The sequence below is a fragment of the Struthio camelus genome, chromosome 2, assembly GCF_040807025.1.
Source record: "Struthio camelus isolate bStrCam1 chromosome 2, bStrCam1.hap1, whole genome shotgun sequence".
Classification (NCBI taxonomy): domain Eukaryota; kingdom Metazoa; phylum Chordata; class Aves; order Struthioniformes; family Struthionidae; genus Struthio; species Struthio camelus.
The window spans coordinates 13,977,502-13,994,483 of record NC_090943.1 but is presented as its reverse complement, the minus strand read 5'-3'; the positions used below and the strand labels follow the sequence as shown (position 1 = coordinate 13,994,483).

The 16,982-nt window shown below is 36.0% G+C and overlaps 1 long non-coding RNA gene across 2 annotated transcripts in view; it reads left to right on the top strand.

Moving 5' to 3' along the window:
- The window catches only part of LOC138066278 (uncharacterized), a 46,133-nt gene extending 30,677 nt beyond the window's left edge, over window positions 1–15,456 (top strand). The window contains exon 3 of one of the 2 annotated variants that reach the window (XR_011139541.1): window positions 14,458–15,456. This is a non-coding gene — a long non-coding RNA (uncharacterized lncRNA). The remainder of the gene's footprint in view (window positions 1–14,457) is intronic. The other variant, XR_011139542.1, reaches the window with a different exon arrangement.
- Window positions 15,457–16,982: the final 1,526 nt, after the last annotated feature.

Here is a 16,982-nt window from a genome sequence, read left to right as displayed (position 1 = left end):
TGGCAAAGTTCTTTTCAGAGGAACTCCACTATGTACATAGAGGGACCCTTTTAAATACACTTATATTTCATCGTAATTTGGAAAGTTTCCAACCTCTGGTGCTCTTGGATTCTGGAACAAATTTCTCATTGGAATAGTGATAAAACAATTTGTATTAACATAAAAGTTTGATAAGTTTTTGAAAAGGATAATGTGATACAATGTGTGTCAGAGCTGGAGGATGGATTTAGTAATTTAAGAAGTTTCATCATATTTTTTTTTTAAAGTGTAGGATAAAGTAAACATCCTTCAGAATTTTTAAACTCAGCAAGGTTGAATTATGATTTAAAATCCAGTTAAGGGCTATAAAATAAAAGCTACCCCTTTTTCAGAGATTATCATCACCACATTTTCCCCTGTTAAAATAAGTTGTACAAACATCTATCTCTTCTGACTATCAGATTAGTTAGACATTCCAGGCTGGGTCTGAATCTTAGAGAACGGTTAATCCATACCACTTTTGGTATCATTTCCTTTTAATGCTCATTGCTTTCTATTCCTGAAATGTATGCACCTGTTTTAGAATGCTTACTGGATTCTTGCTCATTTATTCCTGTGAATAGTTTTTCATGCAACGACAGAGCTCTACATGACAGATATTCCTGAGTTCATGTTTGGAAGAACTCTGTGGTTTTTATAACCTCTTTAACAATATGGTGATATTAAGAGTTTTAGTCATGACTATTTTGGCATCCAGATTGAGACACATTCAAAAGGCCTGGCTTCCTGAAAGTACTGATCACCCAGTCTCCAAAAATCATGCGTCCAGTAACTAATCGATCAAAAATCATCTGTGATTTTGAAAATGATGGCCATACCTAACCTTATGATTTTCTCAAAACTTACCATAAACTCACCCTTTTCATACCAAAACATGTGTGAACATAAGCCCTGTTGACACTTAGTTTTTAGTAGTTAATTCAATTCCATCAGAACAGAATACAAAGAAAAAATATAATGGAAAATTTGTTGATAAGCTGCACAGTTCAATGGTGTGACAGTTCATAATTTAATACTTAAAATTTAAAATTACGATTGAGTAACCATTTAATTCTCATTGACTTCCCTAGAATTTCTGTCATACTTGCATTTAAATACATTCAAAATTTTGAATGGATTAACCATGTACTTAAGTACTGAAAGCGTAAATTATTGACATTTATGGTAGAACACATGGATAACCAATACTGGCTTACAAGAGTATAACATCAGTGGAAGAATGGTAAATTCTTATAAAAAAAACTAGGTTTTATGTTTACTAGCTTAAATTTCTTCTTTGGGGAGGAATTAGTAAAAGGCAGCATAAAGACTAGTAAAACATGGAAACACAAATAGAGCTAGGAGGGAAGCTATCAATGGGAAAATTATTCCTTTTTTCAAAACTCCACAAGCGTGCTATGCCTCTTTATATGCTATCTTTACCTCAATTCCTAACATGAATCTGGACTCCTGAGCTGGACACAAAGGTTCCAGAAGCAGTACCTATAAAGAGTCACCTGTTTTAAAACAGATCTGAAAATATTATCTACACTGAGAGACTAAGCTAACAGAGAAATATGTACATTCTTCTTTGATATAGGTAGTATCTGGTACTGAAAGTGTGATATACCTTCGTTCGTGTAGTTGGAGGACAGATGTGGTTTGCGTGTGCAGCCAAATTCCCAAGCAAACTGCAGCTTCCATTGGCTTTCCACCAAATAAAGAGCAAATGTAGGTTGAAAAGAGGCAGTTTTCAACATCGTTTTGAGGGACTGAATCTGAAAGCAAATTAGTGGGAAAGAACAATTATTTTTCTCTACATTGCAGGTTACAGAGGTGGAAAGGCCTACATGGGCAGGCACCCTTCATCTTTTTTATCTCTACGGGTCTTCTGTGCATGTGCATTTCTGTCGGCACGTGCCAACATGATGAGATGTGATTTCATACATGTCCTGAGAATACTACCTCCACAAGGAGAGAAGAGTGAATGATTATTATTTACTCTGTGTTGTCTGTTGTTGGATATATTCACATTAATTGGCACATCTCATTCATCATGACTGCATTATTATAAATGAGGTGCTTGTGTGCCTTGCCCATGCAGTGGAGGTTCTCTAGGGCACAGGACAGGTTGGCAAGTGGTGTCATGGGTTAAGTCATCATGAATGACTATGTGGGATGTGCATTGGTGGATTTGGGAGACTTAAGGCAGAAACCTCCACAGAATGGGCTTTCAGAATTGTAGTTTTGAACATAAAGTATGAATTCGGTATTAATTCTAATACTTTTTGGAATTGTTCCAAAACAATCCTTTTACAGAAACAGACAGTGTTGCCTACTGTTATAGCTACTTTTCCCCCCAAATATATATACTTTATATATACTTTATATATATAAAAAGTGCACAATAATAGCTATTTTATATTCTGTAGCAGCTATAATAGCTGTTCAATGTACATTAACCTATAACTTAGGAAAACTACATATTCACAAGATTCCACCTGCCTGCAGGAAGGTTTTCTAATACTACTTAAGACGTTCACACAGTGAATGAAGCTAGAAATATTGAGAGGTCTTTCAACTTTTAAGTTGATAGTAAATTACAAATTATTGCATGGAAAAAAGCTGGGATAAAAAAAAAAAAAAGAAGGGGGAAGCAACAAGAAAAGACAAAATGATCTAAAATGCAAAGTTTTTTCCAATGAAAATATAATGTACTCAATTCTCAAGCACATCCTCCAGAAATGAATTTTCCGCATCTGTAAAAATATAGCAGAAGTGTGAGGGCACATCAGAAATGGGTTCTGTTAGGAGGACTGCATGTTCTGTTTCTCATTCTCTTCTGTAGATTTGACACGTTAGCCGTCTGTGTGCTAAAAGTAAAGACCTCACTTTTGCTACCATGCAGTATAGTTGGAAGCTTCCTGAGACTAAGCATCGTATTTGTCCTTTGGGAAAACTTAGAATAATGTATTTCTTTTAAAATTCATGGCAAGTTACCTTCCTTTATGTAATGCCCAGGGAATAGACCTGTAACCTGAGTGTAGGAGTCCTAAGGTCAGTGCTGTCCTCTGCTTAACGGAGTACAAGCTCATAATCCGGACAGTGCCAGCCTCATTTGTAATAAAATATTTTAGATTTATGGCAGTTGTCCAGGTATGCTTAAAGTACGGAGTAACACATGCAAAGCAAGTACACTAATATGGTATTTAAAATAGATTTTTTACAAGGCAGTAAGTGAACTGATGCAGCTTGGAAACTGCTAATATGGGGTTTTGGTCTACCTCCATCTGTTGGTTGTATAACAAGACTGAATTAAATTAAAGAGATTTTCATAAATATTAATAATGCATGTTAATTACTTGCAGTTGACAAAGTTATAAAAGATTATTTCAAAATTGATTCATATATTAAGCATTTCTCAGTTTCTGTGTCCTTACAATCATTTTACTTCAGGAGAGCTTAACTTAGGTGCAAAATGAATGGGAAATGGGGGTAATGAATGTGGAGAGGATAAAGTCAGTGTATTTCTCAGTTCCCAAAAGTGGACATTTGGAAGATATATATGGTGTACTTAACTTTGATGGTCAGTACTAAGGAGATATGTCTTGACTTGCAGTAGCAGTCATCAGTATGAGAGAGTCTTATTCTTTCTTTTAAGCAGGCTATTTATGGGAAAATGCACCTTCGTTACAAAAGGACATTGTAAAAACTGGCCTCAGAAATCTATACCTGACTTTTCATATGACCTAGAAACTCAAATCATGAGACTTTTATTTCTGAACGTGACAGACATACATGACAGAAAACATGACAATACAATTATGTACTTTCAATTAGTTTAAAATTTTAGCACAAACTAATTCATGATTTTAGGAGGGATATATGAAATAATATTTTAATTTTATTGTTATGTATTTATTAAACTCTCTAACGTTCTGTGGTATTCAATCATACTTTACTACAAATATAATTCTCTCTAAATATGTGAATCTTTAAAAGCAGTATAGAATAGCAGATTTATGTGTCTCTTATCCCAAGATAAAATGAGAGGTACTAGCTTATTTTCATCCATGCAGAAAGATATTTTAAATGGTACCTAGATAATTACAAGATATTATAAACCAATGTGTGTATATATACATATACATGCATATATAATTTTTGAAATCAAACTTTTATAGTGATTGTATTTTACTTTTTGAACTATGGGGGAAAATAAGATCTTAAAATCTGTTATATAAAAAGTTATTGATAAATATAACCTGAAAGTAATGAGAAAAGCAATAAAAAGGTTGAAAAGGCAGTCTGTTTTTTTAAATCGTAATTATGAATGAGCGAAAAAGTTATGTCTGTGTAACAAATGTTCAGCCAGCTCTAAAGTGGGCTTTAGGAAGCATTATGACATGGATAGTTATACACAATCTGCCTATGTGTATAGCTAAAACATTTCATGTATCACGGTTTCTAATTTCTAATGCTTTAGATTGCTCTCTTTGGAATAGGGACTATATTTTTCACTGTGCAAATTCATAATGTTGTTCAATTCCTAACTTTCATTTTTCTTGTTCAGGGTAGCACAGAATGGTTTCTCTTTAGTCTAAGCAGTCTCCGCCCTTCCTACAAATTAGCCAACTCACTTTACAATAACTTTCAACAACTTTTTCATGTGTAGCTTATTTTTTGTTTTGTTTCATTGCTTCATGGTTTCATTTCATGAAATGGGCAATTATATGTAGACTACATTCCTGTCAAATCCAGATTGATTTGATTTCTTTTTTTCCCCTAAATTCCTTTAGGTTTCCTGACCATAAATGAAACTTTCATGACCATGACTTAACCATGAGACTTGAGGAATTTCACAGCTGCCTCACACTTCATGACTTTAGTTTGGCATTTAGTCTGATACACTGACTTTCTTTTCCTTCCAGAGTACCCCAGGACATTTCCCTGCTATCCTAAGTTCAGTGGGAAGGATTATATTTTGCAGCCTGAAAAGAAGCCATGTTATGCTCAGGCCGGGTGCCTGATCTGGTCTATTGAGGAGCCAAGACCCCAGAAAATATCTTTTGAATAGTTTAGCATAAGTTTGGAAAAGTGGCAAGGTGTGGAATTATAAGTTACTATCTATTTTCTATTGATCATCTCAATTCTGCATTCCAAAATGCCATTTTTCTTGTAGGATTGATCTGTTTGCCATGCGTGATCTTGGGTATTCAATTGCAAGTTGTAACTGATGGCAATTTTCTTCATATTACTGGTACGTAATTGAGTTGAAAGTTAATTTGGTGTGATATAGTTTATATTAGAAAATGATCTGTCTTTATAAATTGAGATTTGATCATAAGCCTGTATTCTTGGAACCCCTTCTCTTCCCCTCTTCTCTTTTCTATACATGTACATACTGACTGGATATGTCAATACCCCAGGACTGCCAAAAAAGTAACATATTCCTCTTATGCATATAGAGTGCTGCTCTTATGTCCTCTAGAGGAAGCGAACTTCCTTTTTCATTTTCCAAAAACCATCAAATGATATAGAAATTTCCAATCACAGTGATCTTCGATCAAAGAAATATCTTTTTTTCTCTATCTGTCTGTACTGTGAATAGAAAAATGAATCCCAAATTGATTTGCATGCTCGTATAATATAAGTAATCATAATTTATAGAGAGGCAAATTTCACCTCTTACCCAACAGAAACGGTTTCTCTTTCATAACCTTTCAATTCTTTATTTTCCAGTAACAAGCACAAAAAATGGATTTTGATCTTTAGGGAAAGCATAACCTCCAAAGTATGGCTAGGAATATTTTTTTCATTAAAATAAAAGAATGGAATAAAAGGATAATCTTCATTCTGTTTCTGTAGATTTTTCAGCAACTTTGAGTAAAACACTTATATTTTCCTTTATTAAAACACAAGATTCTGTATAGTCTTCTCATTGATCTACCGGGTTTCATACAGCAACTCTTAAAATGGATAGCACCATTGCTGGGTATACTTTCTGCGAGGTGCTAAAAGTAGCAACAAAGACCATTTAGAAAGGAAAAGGAACAACAGAACTAGAATAAAGCTTGAAAAAATGCAACAAAGTGGAGAAAAAATATAAACAATAATATAAATATAAACATACAACAAAGTATAACAAAAACATACACGAGTGAAACATTAAATCCACCTTTAGTGAGTTCTGCTCACAACTAATTACCTGTGATCCACCAGTGAGATTTTCAGTTGACAAATTTATTTTGACTCCAGCACCTCACTCATCAGTCACTCTCATTGTCTGGGTTGCATACCAGGAGGCCATGGCTTTTGGAAGTCTGTTCCAAGTCTTGTAGACCTGCTTGGCCAGTCCTCCCTGAAGGGAAGCTTAATGATCTGCCTAAGAATGTATTAGAATTATTATCATGCTTACAAGCCGGGACCTCAGTGGAGAACATGGGGATCTATAGTGGGTCATAGTCTTCTATGTTTTCTGTCATAGCAAAGCTCATTTGTTTTCAAATTCCCCTTAACAGTGGGAGGCAGGAAAACTAAGAAGTCTTCAGGGGAAAATAGTATTCCTTCCCCAAGGGTCTTTGGGAAACAACTCTCTCCCAAGGCCTATGTTAATGGCATTCATGGGGACCTTCCAAGTGTCAGTTTAAGGCCTCTGTACATCCAGCAACATATACACATATAAAGCTCTTTATGTCAATAATTTATTTTTTAAGTCAATAAATGAAGAGGAATTCTAAATCACAAAATTAGTAGACAATTTATCTGATTCTGCAAACTACAGGGTAAGCTGTAACCCACAGTAAAATAACTGAGTAATCTTAAATGTGAATGAGTTGTTAGTGACTGGATACCTAAAGTGAGATTCATCTCTGTTAAATTCATTTGTCTAAAATTTAGTCATCATGGGCTATGTATTCAATAGCAAATGATGTGAGTAATAGGAATGAATACGTAAAATCAAAGCAATCAGTGTGGAGGAGTGGATGCCTACATTGTATGAGTTTTGGAGAGTTCATTTCTAATTAACTCTAGTCTCATCCTGTCAAATAATGAGCAAATAAATATGCAGGTGTGGTCCTGTGATGCATCTTCTAGTTTACTTCTCAAAGGAATTCATGTCGCAAGATAATTCTGTGATGCAAATCAAAGCATTCTCTCCACTCATAATCAGGAGATTTGTTTCAAAAGTGCAGTCCTGACCCAGAATAAAACACTAATATGCCCTTAGTCTCAATTATTCATTTGGGGTTTTGTTAGTAATCGATGAAGGTAAATAGGCAACTCTAGAAAGTGAGATATTGGCACTATCTTAAACACTATGTCAGGACTGATCTCTTGAAATGTATATTGTTTGTAACAGGGAACCTACAAGAAGTAGCTTAAGCTTAGATGTCTAGCAGCCAAAAATTCTCGCTTAGGGCAGATGACTCCAACCCCACTTACATATAATGTTGATCAGTCTACTTAAAGTACCTTATTTAGTTACTCCAAAATAATATCACCACAGCAGCAGTTAAACTAAACCTATTATCCTCAAATTGATCAACATCATTTTCTTTGATCAGTCTCAGCTATCAAGTGTTTGACATTTTTAAACAAAGCAGTCTCCTAATGGGTATGCTGAAAAGCTTAAGTGTCTGAAGAGATCAGTGTTGAGTGGTTCTGTAACAAATTTATCATTTCTGGTGAATAGGCTAAGGAGTGTAGCTTATGATTTTTATTAGCCTGTTGATTTGTGTATCTAGAATACATTCTAGATACAAGAAAGTATACTTTATAGATAAAATCCATGCTGTCTGTTCCTAATCACCATCCTTTTTAGACCTTGAGATGGTTTCCAGGAAAATTTTCTCCAAGGTCTTTCTGGGGACTAAGGTTAGGTAGATTGCCTTAACGTTCCCCAGATCTTTCTTTTTGCCTTTCTTAAGGTTTTCCTTGTTCTAGTCATTAAGAATCTTTCTTGACTACAGTGACCTTTCAAATATGATAGAGAGTAGTCTCACAATGACATCAACCAGCTAGCTGGTTGATGAGCATCTTTGGACATATCCCATCTGGTCCCATGTGGAGACCAGCCACCAGACACTTGTGCATTTCCAGGAAGCTTACACGTTCTCCAACTACATTTCTTTCCAGGGTTACAGTGGTAAGAGGTAAGGCTAAATAACTAGCTAGGATTAGACTCAGCTTTTAAGTGGACAAAGGTGAAATGAATGCTGCAGTAAAATTTGATCTCAGGTTTTCTCAATCTTGTCAATAAAATTTGTCAGCTATTTTGATCAAATATGAAACTGTTTCAAATATGAAAATAATTTTATGATCAAAGGTACCTTGATTAAGAATTTGGATGAATCAAAACATGTTTATCTGACTTGAGTAAGGCCTTAGTATTTCATATACTAAGCTGAAGATGACTTAATGCATTAAACTTTATAGCTCATTAGCTATAAAGTTGTCATTACCAACTGGATAAAATAATGAGGCTTCTTTCAGTGGTAAAGGACAAAGAGCAGACCCTCAAATAGTTTGGTACCTAGATCAGTAAATAGTAGTGTAAAAATGGTTTACTGATGATTATCTTTTGTCACAGAGTTTTTCCAGCCTTGTCTGATTTCCTATTAAAATTAGTTGAATGGGTTATAAAAGCACAGAGAAAGTTCCTAGTCAAAGGTTTAGGCCTCTATAAGCTCAATAGCGTAATTGGAGAGGGGCACAGAAGAGGAGGCTAAATCTTTAACTTTGAATACAGTTGGTCACGTTCTGAAACTATCACATGGTCATTGGGTATTTTTTTCTATTTGAGTGCTCTAGATATATGGGAATATAACTGCAAAGGCCCAGCAAAAAAATCTTGATGATTCATCTTCGTACTTGTCTCATCTTGCAGCTCCCAATATTTACTCTCTGTATTATACTCTTTTGTATAGCAGCAGTTTTTCCCTTCTCTGAATATGTTAAGGCTGGAATATGCATTCCAGGTGAGTGCACAGTACTTTCAGACAGGAAATTGATTCCTTGTATATTTGGATCTAATGAATTAGGGCTTGGATCTCAGCATGCTGGGATATTCCTATATTTAATTAATTAAAAACAAAATAATGGCCCATGTGTTTCAGTAGAGGTCCTCAGATTAACTGGGAGTACAAGACTGGATTTACAAGCACAAGATTTAGTGTAGGATAGACCCTGACTATTCTATTCTTCAAATGAAAGAAATTTCTGTGTAACTTTTACTCTTACTGTTTCTCTTAGGCTGTGTTCAGACACCTCAGAGTAATTACCTGCTATTACCTCTTAGTGCATGCCCTAACCATGTTAGGACAAGAGGTGAATCTGTACTGGGATGAGGCAATACCATTTCCCTTCCTGTTTCTGTACTCTTGTTTCCATTAGAAGAAAATGCATTCACGTAAGCCAGAAAAATATTGAAGGACAGCTGTGGATTCAGCATACCATAAAACTACGTTTGATTTGCACTGTTGGAGAAAGGTCATTAACAATCCCTGTGTGAGTGATAGCTTATTGTGACAGAACATGTCTCTTGCTCTTACTTGACATTTTTAACTATAAAAGAGTTAGAATTTTTTTTCTTTCTCTCTAAGACAACATACCACCCTCGTCTTAAATAGCTGTAAATTCATGTATGTAACCATTATGCTACAGGAACAATCAAGTTTTGTTTTTCCTAAAATAGTAGTTAAAACTTAGTTTTCCCTGTCTGTTTTTTACTTTTATTTTGTATAGATACATATATATCTTCAGGAATATTTCTGAATGGATCTAATAAAGAATATATGTTGTTGAATGAGTTGGAGCAGAGTGTGATGTGAAATAGTTTGGCTGAGTATTGTAAAACTTGTATTATATGTATGTGGGAAGAGAAATAACTCACGGTAAAACTCAGGAAGTAGACTGATACTAGTCCAGACGAGAACTGTCCAGCAAACAGCTAGCACTGTTTCTACAATATGTTCCTTTTGACATTTTGTGAAATGCCCCAGGAAAATAAGATTTCTTATTCTCTAAACTAGTCTTGTTTTGTACATCTTAAACATACTGTTCACTGACCTAAAGACTTCTCCAAATATCTGACTTAAATGTAAATCTTTTCTCTATCTGCCCTGGACTGGAAAGGAGAAAGGGTCCTTTTGCCTCCAGCCCCTTCCTTCCTCCCCCACCCACCCTAGCTGAAAGGGGTTATGATAGATATTGTGCATGATTAACAAAAAATCTATCAATGAGGCAAACAGCTCTTATAGCAATTATATTCTGGACCTCATTCAAGCTTTCATGAGTACTTAAAGCCGTAACAAACATAGGTTGTAGTGAAAGAGATTGTTACAAAAAGGGAAAAGGGATCCTGCCTCAAGAACAGTGAGTTATTTGAAATAACATAAAATGATAGTGCTAAGTAATAGTTAAAGAGGAGACTAGAAGGACTGGGATGTGAACAGAAGTCTCCGCAGTGGTTTAAAAAAGTTTAATCCCATGCAGCATTTGAATCATTTTGAGAGATGTTAAAGCTCTCTCCATTCAGTATGTGCAATACCATGTCAAGATATCATGGCTAGCTCTGAATAAGCCTCTTCAGGTATAGAGCAGTCTAAGAACATTAATCTGAGGTGCTGCTTAGGGATCTTGGCACTAGAAGGGGCTGATAACATTCATTCATGGAAGTGGAGGGGTACATGATCAACACAGAACGTGATATAAGAACTGGATAATCACAGGCTTAATCCGCATGACTCAGAAGCATTGATGAGTTTGGGTGTTTGAGCCATTAATATTCTGGTTCCATGAAAAGGATGATACAATATGCTCTGAAAGATACCCCATTATGGTCAATTAGGAAAACAGGACTGGGAGATGCAGAATGGAACAGACCTGCGCCAAGGATAGTCGTGGTCCTTAGAACCATAGCCCACAGAAAGGCAATGATATTCAAATGTTCAGTATTCACATGTAAAATACAGAAATATCCCTTTACATGATTAAAAAGAAAATAATTTCACTGTTCATAAGTTCATCAGTTGGAAGGACTGAGAAGCAGGAGGATGTGGGTGTTTGAGGTAACTGCAGGATGATTATGAGGTGTTATCATAGCACAGCCATAAGAGAGAAAATCATAATTTTGTGTTGTATCAAGCGTTGTATTCCCGTTAGAAAGAGGGGAAATATCATGGTCATTGTGCAAAGCAATGGTACAGCCTAATTGAAAACCAAAGCATAGCTTGATAATCCATGATCATGAAACAATTATTTTACGGTGGGATAATTGGTGAGAAGGGCACTTACCATCAGAAGAGTAAAAAGCCAGGTTTAAGGAAGGTCAGATTTATTTTATCTTGCAAAACAAGGCTGAGAAAGCCTATGATTGCTGCTTTTAAGAACATTGGAGAGATAATTACTTGCTACTAGGCATGTAAATTAAAGGATAATGTTTAAGATGTTCTTTTAGGAGTGGAGTTTTATCAATTTATGAAAAGGATTTTATCACAATAATGGCCAAGTCTGAGTGGCCATATAGCTATTATGTGGTGAAAAGCTAGATGTCTGCCACTAAATTCCCCACTTCCTGCAAATCTGAGACAACTTCCCTGCCTTGCTACCAATTCAAACTCTTAAAACTGTGATTTTCCACAATTGCTCAAAGTGATATTTGCATTGTCTTTTTTTTTTCTTTTTTTTTTTTTTAATGTAATCACATTACCGCATTTTCCTTATTTCGGTCTTGAATTCCTGGCTTTCCAAACTTGCCTAACTTTTAAGTCCCCAGCAAGGAAGATGCTCCTGCTCCAAGGGCCTCTTTTTCCTCTTACTAGAGTTCTCATACATGGTATCCTTAAGTCGAATGGATCTGTGACAATAGGATAAGGACTTTGTTCAAACAGCATAAAGTAAAATTCAAGGTAATCAAGAAAACGCTTTTTAGTGGCAAGGATATTCTGAAGCCCTGGAATAGATCATCTAGGAGGTCATGAAAACTTCGTAATTGAAAGCTTTTGCAACTTACAACTACTTAATTAATATAACTACAAAAAATGAAATAGGTATAGTTTGATCCTTCCTCAAAGTAAAAGGTGAGGAAGATCTCTTCCAACCCTATAATTTTATGCTCAGATGAGCCAAAGATTAGAATAAATAAGACTAGCAAGTACACATAAGCCACTGCTAGCTGTAACACAGTGGGAAGATGGCAGGTAAGCAATATTCATATAGCTCTTAAGTCCTGTAAATGCTGTTGTCTGCTACTCTGCACAAAAATATGCATTTAAATCCTTTAAATTGCACATGTTCACATTAGCAAAGGATCTGATCCAGAGTATTAAACACATTCTTTACATACTAATGATCACAAAAACTATTTTTTTGGATGTTAAACTGAATCTAGACAGTCGTAAGTACCTATGAACATTCACGACTGCATGACTTAAGTCTACATTAAGGGTAAATCATATTTTTCAAAAATTATATTTCTTCACATAAAATCTTGATGATTTGAGAATGTAGAAACACAGAGATCTGTCCTTTGCTCTACCAGGAAAGCCCACTGTATAATCTCTTTTGAAAAATGGTGAAACTCTGTGGTAAAACTGGTATGTTTTGTACCTTCAAGTATTAGCTGATTCTTTTAGACTCTTAACATTCTATGAATTAGAAATGTTTTCTGACTCCATTGTAAATTTACTCGTATAAATATGACTATGCCAGTCTGTTCTTCTCTATCTATATTTTCTTTTGGCTTAAATCATCCTTTATCGATATACTTAAAAATACTGGAGTGTATGGTGGAGGGCCACCGAGATGAGTAGGGGGCTAGAGTGCATGATATGTAAAGAACTGAAAAAACTGAGTTTGATCTTCCTTAGGAACAAAAAGGCTAAGCAAAGCTCTTACTACTGCCTACAACTACGTAATGGAATGATATAGACAAAATGGGAGTCAGACTCTTCTTGAGTTATTGGATGAGAGGCAACAGACATAAGTTTCAAAAAAGGAAATTTCAAAAAGATAGTAGGATTTTTTTTTTTTCTCCTAAAGAGAGCAGATACCCCATATTGTAACCCAGAGAATCTCCATCCTTGGAGATTATCAAAACTCAAATGGACACAGCCCTGAGCAATCTGCTCTAAGTTGGCCCAATGAGCTGACCAGATGGGCTCCAGAGGTCCTTTCCAAACTGCATTTCTCTGTAACTGTAATCCCATATCTCATACTGCCTTAATATAGTCATAACCCCCACATATTTATTTACAACAGTTACTCTGCAAGACTGAACAAATCTACTTCTTAAAGTTGTATTGTATGCCTTTGCTCTATTTTTAATTAATCTTTCTTGAACACGGGTGCTCAAACTGCAAAATTCCAGTAATGTTATACTACTGCCTCTTCTAACTGTACTAGGAATATGTCCTAATACATCCTAAAATAAACTACCTTTTTCACATTTTAAGTAAATGTTGCTTCATCTATTAACTGTAATCAGAAACTGCACAATAGCTCCATCTTCAGGCCTCAGAAATCCACGATTTGACTCATTTTATGAGCTAATTTTCTTATGAAATAATTTTATTTATATTCTTTCTGTAGATTGTATATCTGTGTTCCAGTTATGATCGCTATTCAGTTATTTCACACTCTGCACCAGTAGCTCAAGTTTCTTCCGTTTTAATTTCAAAACTGCTTAGCTCAGCATCATCATGGTGAAGTTTCATTTGGGATTAAAAGTTTGAGTTGTTTGAAAGGAGCCTGCAACTGAGCCTTATTTTCCAGATAGGCTTTTATAACATTCTGAAAAATGAAATACTGAATCTCTGAACGGAGCGTCTTCAGTGCTGAGCAATCATGTATTCCTTGGAAGTAGTAGGTATGAAATATTGCAACTTGTATAAACTTTTTTAAAGTGAACGGCTTTAGGTTTATAATAGCTCAAATGCACAGAAATGCGGCTGCTATGTTTTCCTCAGAAACTAGTGTGAGAAAGTTTTTTCTTTTTCAGATCAGTGCACATTACAACAATTCAAAGATGGCTGTAATCAGGCTAGCAAAAATGTTAATTTATTTACTGCAACCTTCATAAAGAGTTGGAAGTAAACAGTGCACTTCTGTGTTTTACCTCCGGACTGGCATACAATGAAACACCAGCAGAGGGAGCCTTGACGCCTTACAACGCGCGTTTTGTGTTTAACTCGCTGAGTCTCGGCGTTAGCCAGGTCTTTTGTTCTCCCAGAAATGTTTGGCTTCTCAGTCTAAGTAAAAAGTAAAAGGTAAAGTGTCTCTGTTATCTACTGCTCATTAGGGTTTGTGTACCCGGGGTTCAGTTTAGAACTTGTTCTGTACATTGTCTTTTTCTTGTGTACTGAAAAGCTATTAACTAGATATCTTTTCAAACCAGATGTCCTTACAAACCAGATATTCTCACATTGTGTATTTCAGCACAATGCGATGCAGAAGAAACGTCCTGAATAAATCCTTTTCATCATCGTTGCAAAGAAGGTGCTCAGAGTCTCAAGGAAATCATGAAAATTCCACAGTCCCTCGGGTTCTACCGAATGAAATGGAGAAATTATACATACAGGAGCAACTGGTTGATTTAGACTTCCACAGAAGCATTAGCTACTATTTTTCATTCAGTGAGGTAGTTTCCATATCTGGTGTTGTGATTTTGAGTGTTCTTTTGCACTCTACACTACAGAACAAATAAGCTTCTAGCCTCAGTTAGAGACCAAGAACAAAGGGAAAAGTGCGGACTAGCAATTAAATGTTAATGCGTTATGTGTAAAACCATCACAGAAATAGAGCTGAGTGAGAATTTAAGAGGCCGTCTGGTCCATCTCCCTGCCCCAAGTCAGACTGGACTCCGTTTGTACTGTTCCTAGTAGCCTGGTTAACCTGTTACTGAAAAGCTCCAGTTACATGGCTTTTCCACAACCTCTCTATCTAGTCTTTTCCGGTCTTAACCATTCTTTTCATTATGACTCTTTTCTTAAGTTCTAAAGGAAATTTCCCTTACTGCAGTTTTAACTAAATAATGACAACCCACCAGACTCAGTCTGATGCTGAATTGGTGTTGCTATGTAGATTTTTGATGCCAAAGTATCCGCACTGATGCTGTGAAAGAAAGGCTTAGCTCTTCTAATCTTTGACAAGACTTGAGTAGCAGAGAATCATATAGGGGCAAGATATAGGATAGGAGAGAGTAGATTCTGTCTACTCAGTTAAGGCACTTGGACCTTAATTCTTAGCCTGTCTTCTAAAGAAATAGAGTTTATACGATCATTGCATTCATTTTTCTGTCTATCCCTCTGTTAAACTTGAAATCTTGTAACAAGCAAAAAGGAAATACACCTGTTATGTAAAGCCAAGAATTTATGGTTGGCATAACTGAAATCTCGACAAAATAATCAAATGAAGTATTAAATCTAATTAATGCAGAAAAAAAAAGGAAGAAAATAAAGAGAAGAATATTACTACAGAAAAAATCTCAATAATAATACACTTAAAATTGTTATAAACACACTTCTCTTGCTCATCCTTGTGCTGCCTTTCTCAGTTCTAAGGTCGATGGGTCCAGTCTTTCTCAAGAAGAAGGCATGAGGCAGAGGGTTATAGAAAGGGTCAGGGTCCCGGCTTCTTTGCTGGGTGGAGCATGATGTTGATGTTGGGGTTTCTTCCCCTTCTTTGCCAGGGAAGTATGATGTTGATGATTTCTTCTTCACTCTGCATTCATTTGAGACTATTTTTATGTGTTCTGGCACACTTTTGCACCTCGTCCTCTCTCAGTTGGTCTGCAATTTCGCATTGCATCCAGTTTTCTATATATCATGTTACATGCAAATTTTCTATGCAGTATGTATTTTATAGACATTTGATTTTTTGTTTGCTTATTTGTTCTCTTTGTTACCCTGAAAACTGGTTTTGTCCAGCTCCAGATCTGCATTTCTGTAAGTAACCACTGGTAAGTTGTATATACGCCTGGGGTCTCCAGGGCCATCCTGTGGCCTCTTTGTTATTACCCCGTGCTTGTACTCCCCAGCACTGCATCCTGTGTACGATAGCAGTGCTATTGTACCATGCCTGTATTGCTCTACCACTGCTATTATTACCTCATTATGCTGGAATCAAAAATACTCTCTGCACAGAGAAATTACTTGTTAGTACTATCTAAATGAAAAAATATGGTTATAACACAGAAAGATAAGCAAAAGTAAAACTAATTCAGCATAGCAACCTGGTCAGTAGAAAAAAATCTGTTATAGCTAAACAAGCTAAAACAAAACTCCAAGCAGGCCAAGACAAATTCAGATAAACCTAACAATCCTCAGTCCTGAAGCTCTGCAAAGTCAGTTCAAGACCTGTTACTAGCAGTGGCAGTGATATAATTATGGGGCTACAGGGCTACAAGTGCCCTCCTGTACTAGCTTTTGCATTTCAACTTGAAAATTATGTTAAAAACTCTCTGTGAAGAGAAAAGAGTACTAGTAATAGCCAGTAGGAAAAAAGTTATACACAAGAAGAAAAGGTATCTGTTCCCCTTAGCTTAGCAGGTGACCACCCAATCCATATGTGCTTGCCAAATGTTCATTATGTGCATGGCTCTGAAACAGCCACTAGGTGCGTAGAAGCCAAGAGGGCATAGAAGAAAGGTACTGCTATGTGTAATGCAATTAAATTTTGGGAGAACTGGAGTTCGGTTACTTGAGCTATTGTTATGAGACGAGGACATGGGAATTTAGACATCAGCAGGAAACTATGCTGATAATGGCTTCCTTGGCAAGCATATACAGTACCGCAAAGCCCAACAAATCTGAATCAATACCTATATACCTTTGAACTAGAGATTTCTCCAAAGTTATATGGAAGCTGAACCTCGGTTTTAAGTCCCAAGTTGAGCAGTAATCCTCTTCTTCCCAGATACGCAGACCTCTCTCCTTATGATCATTTTATTTTCAGAGGACTGG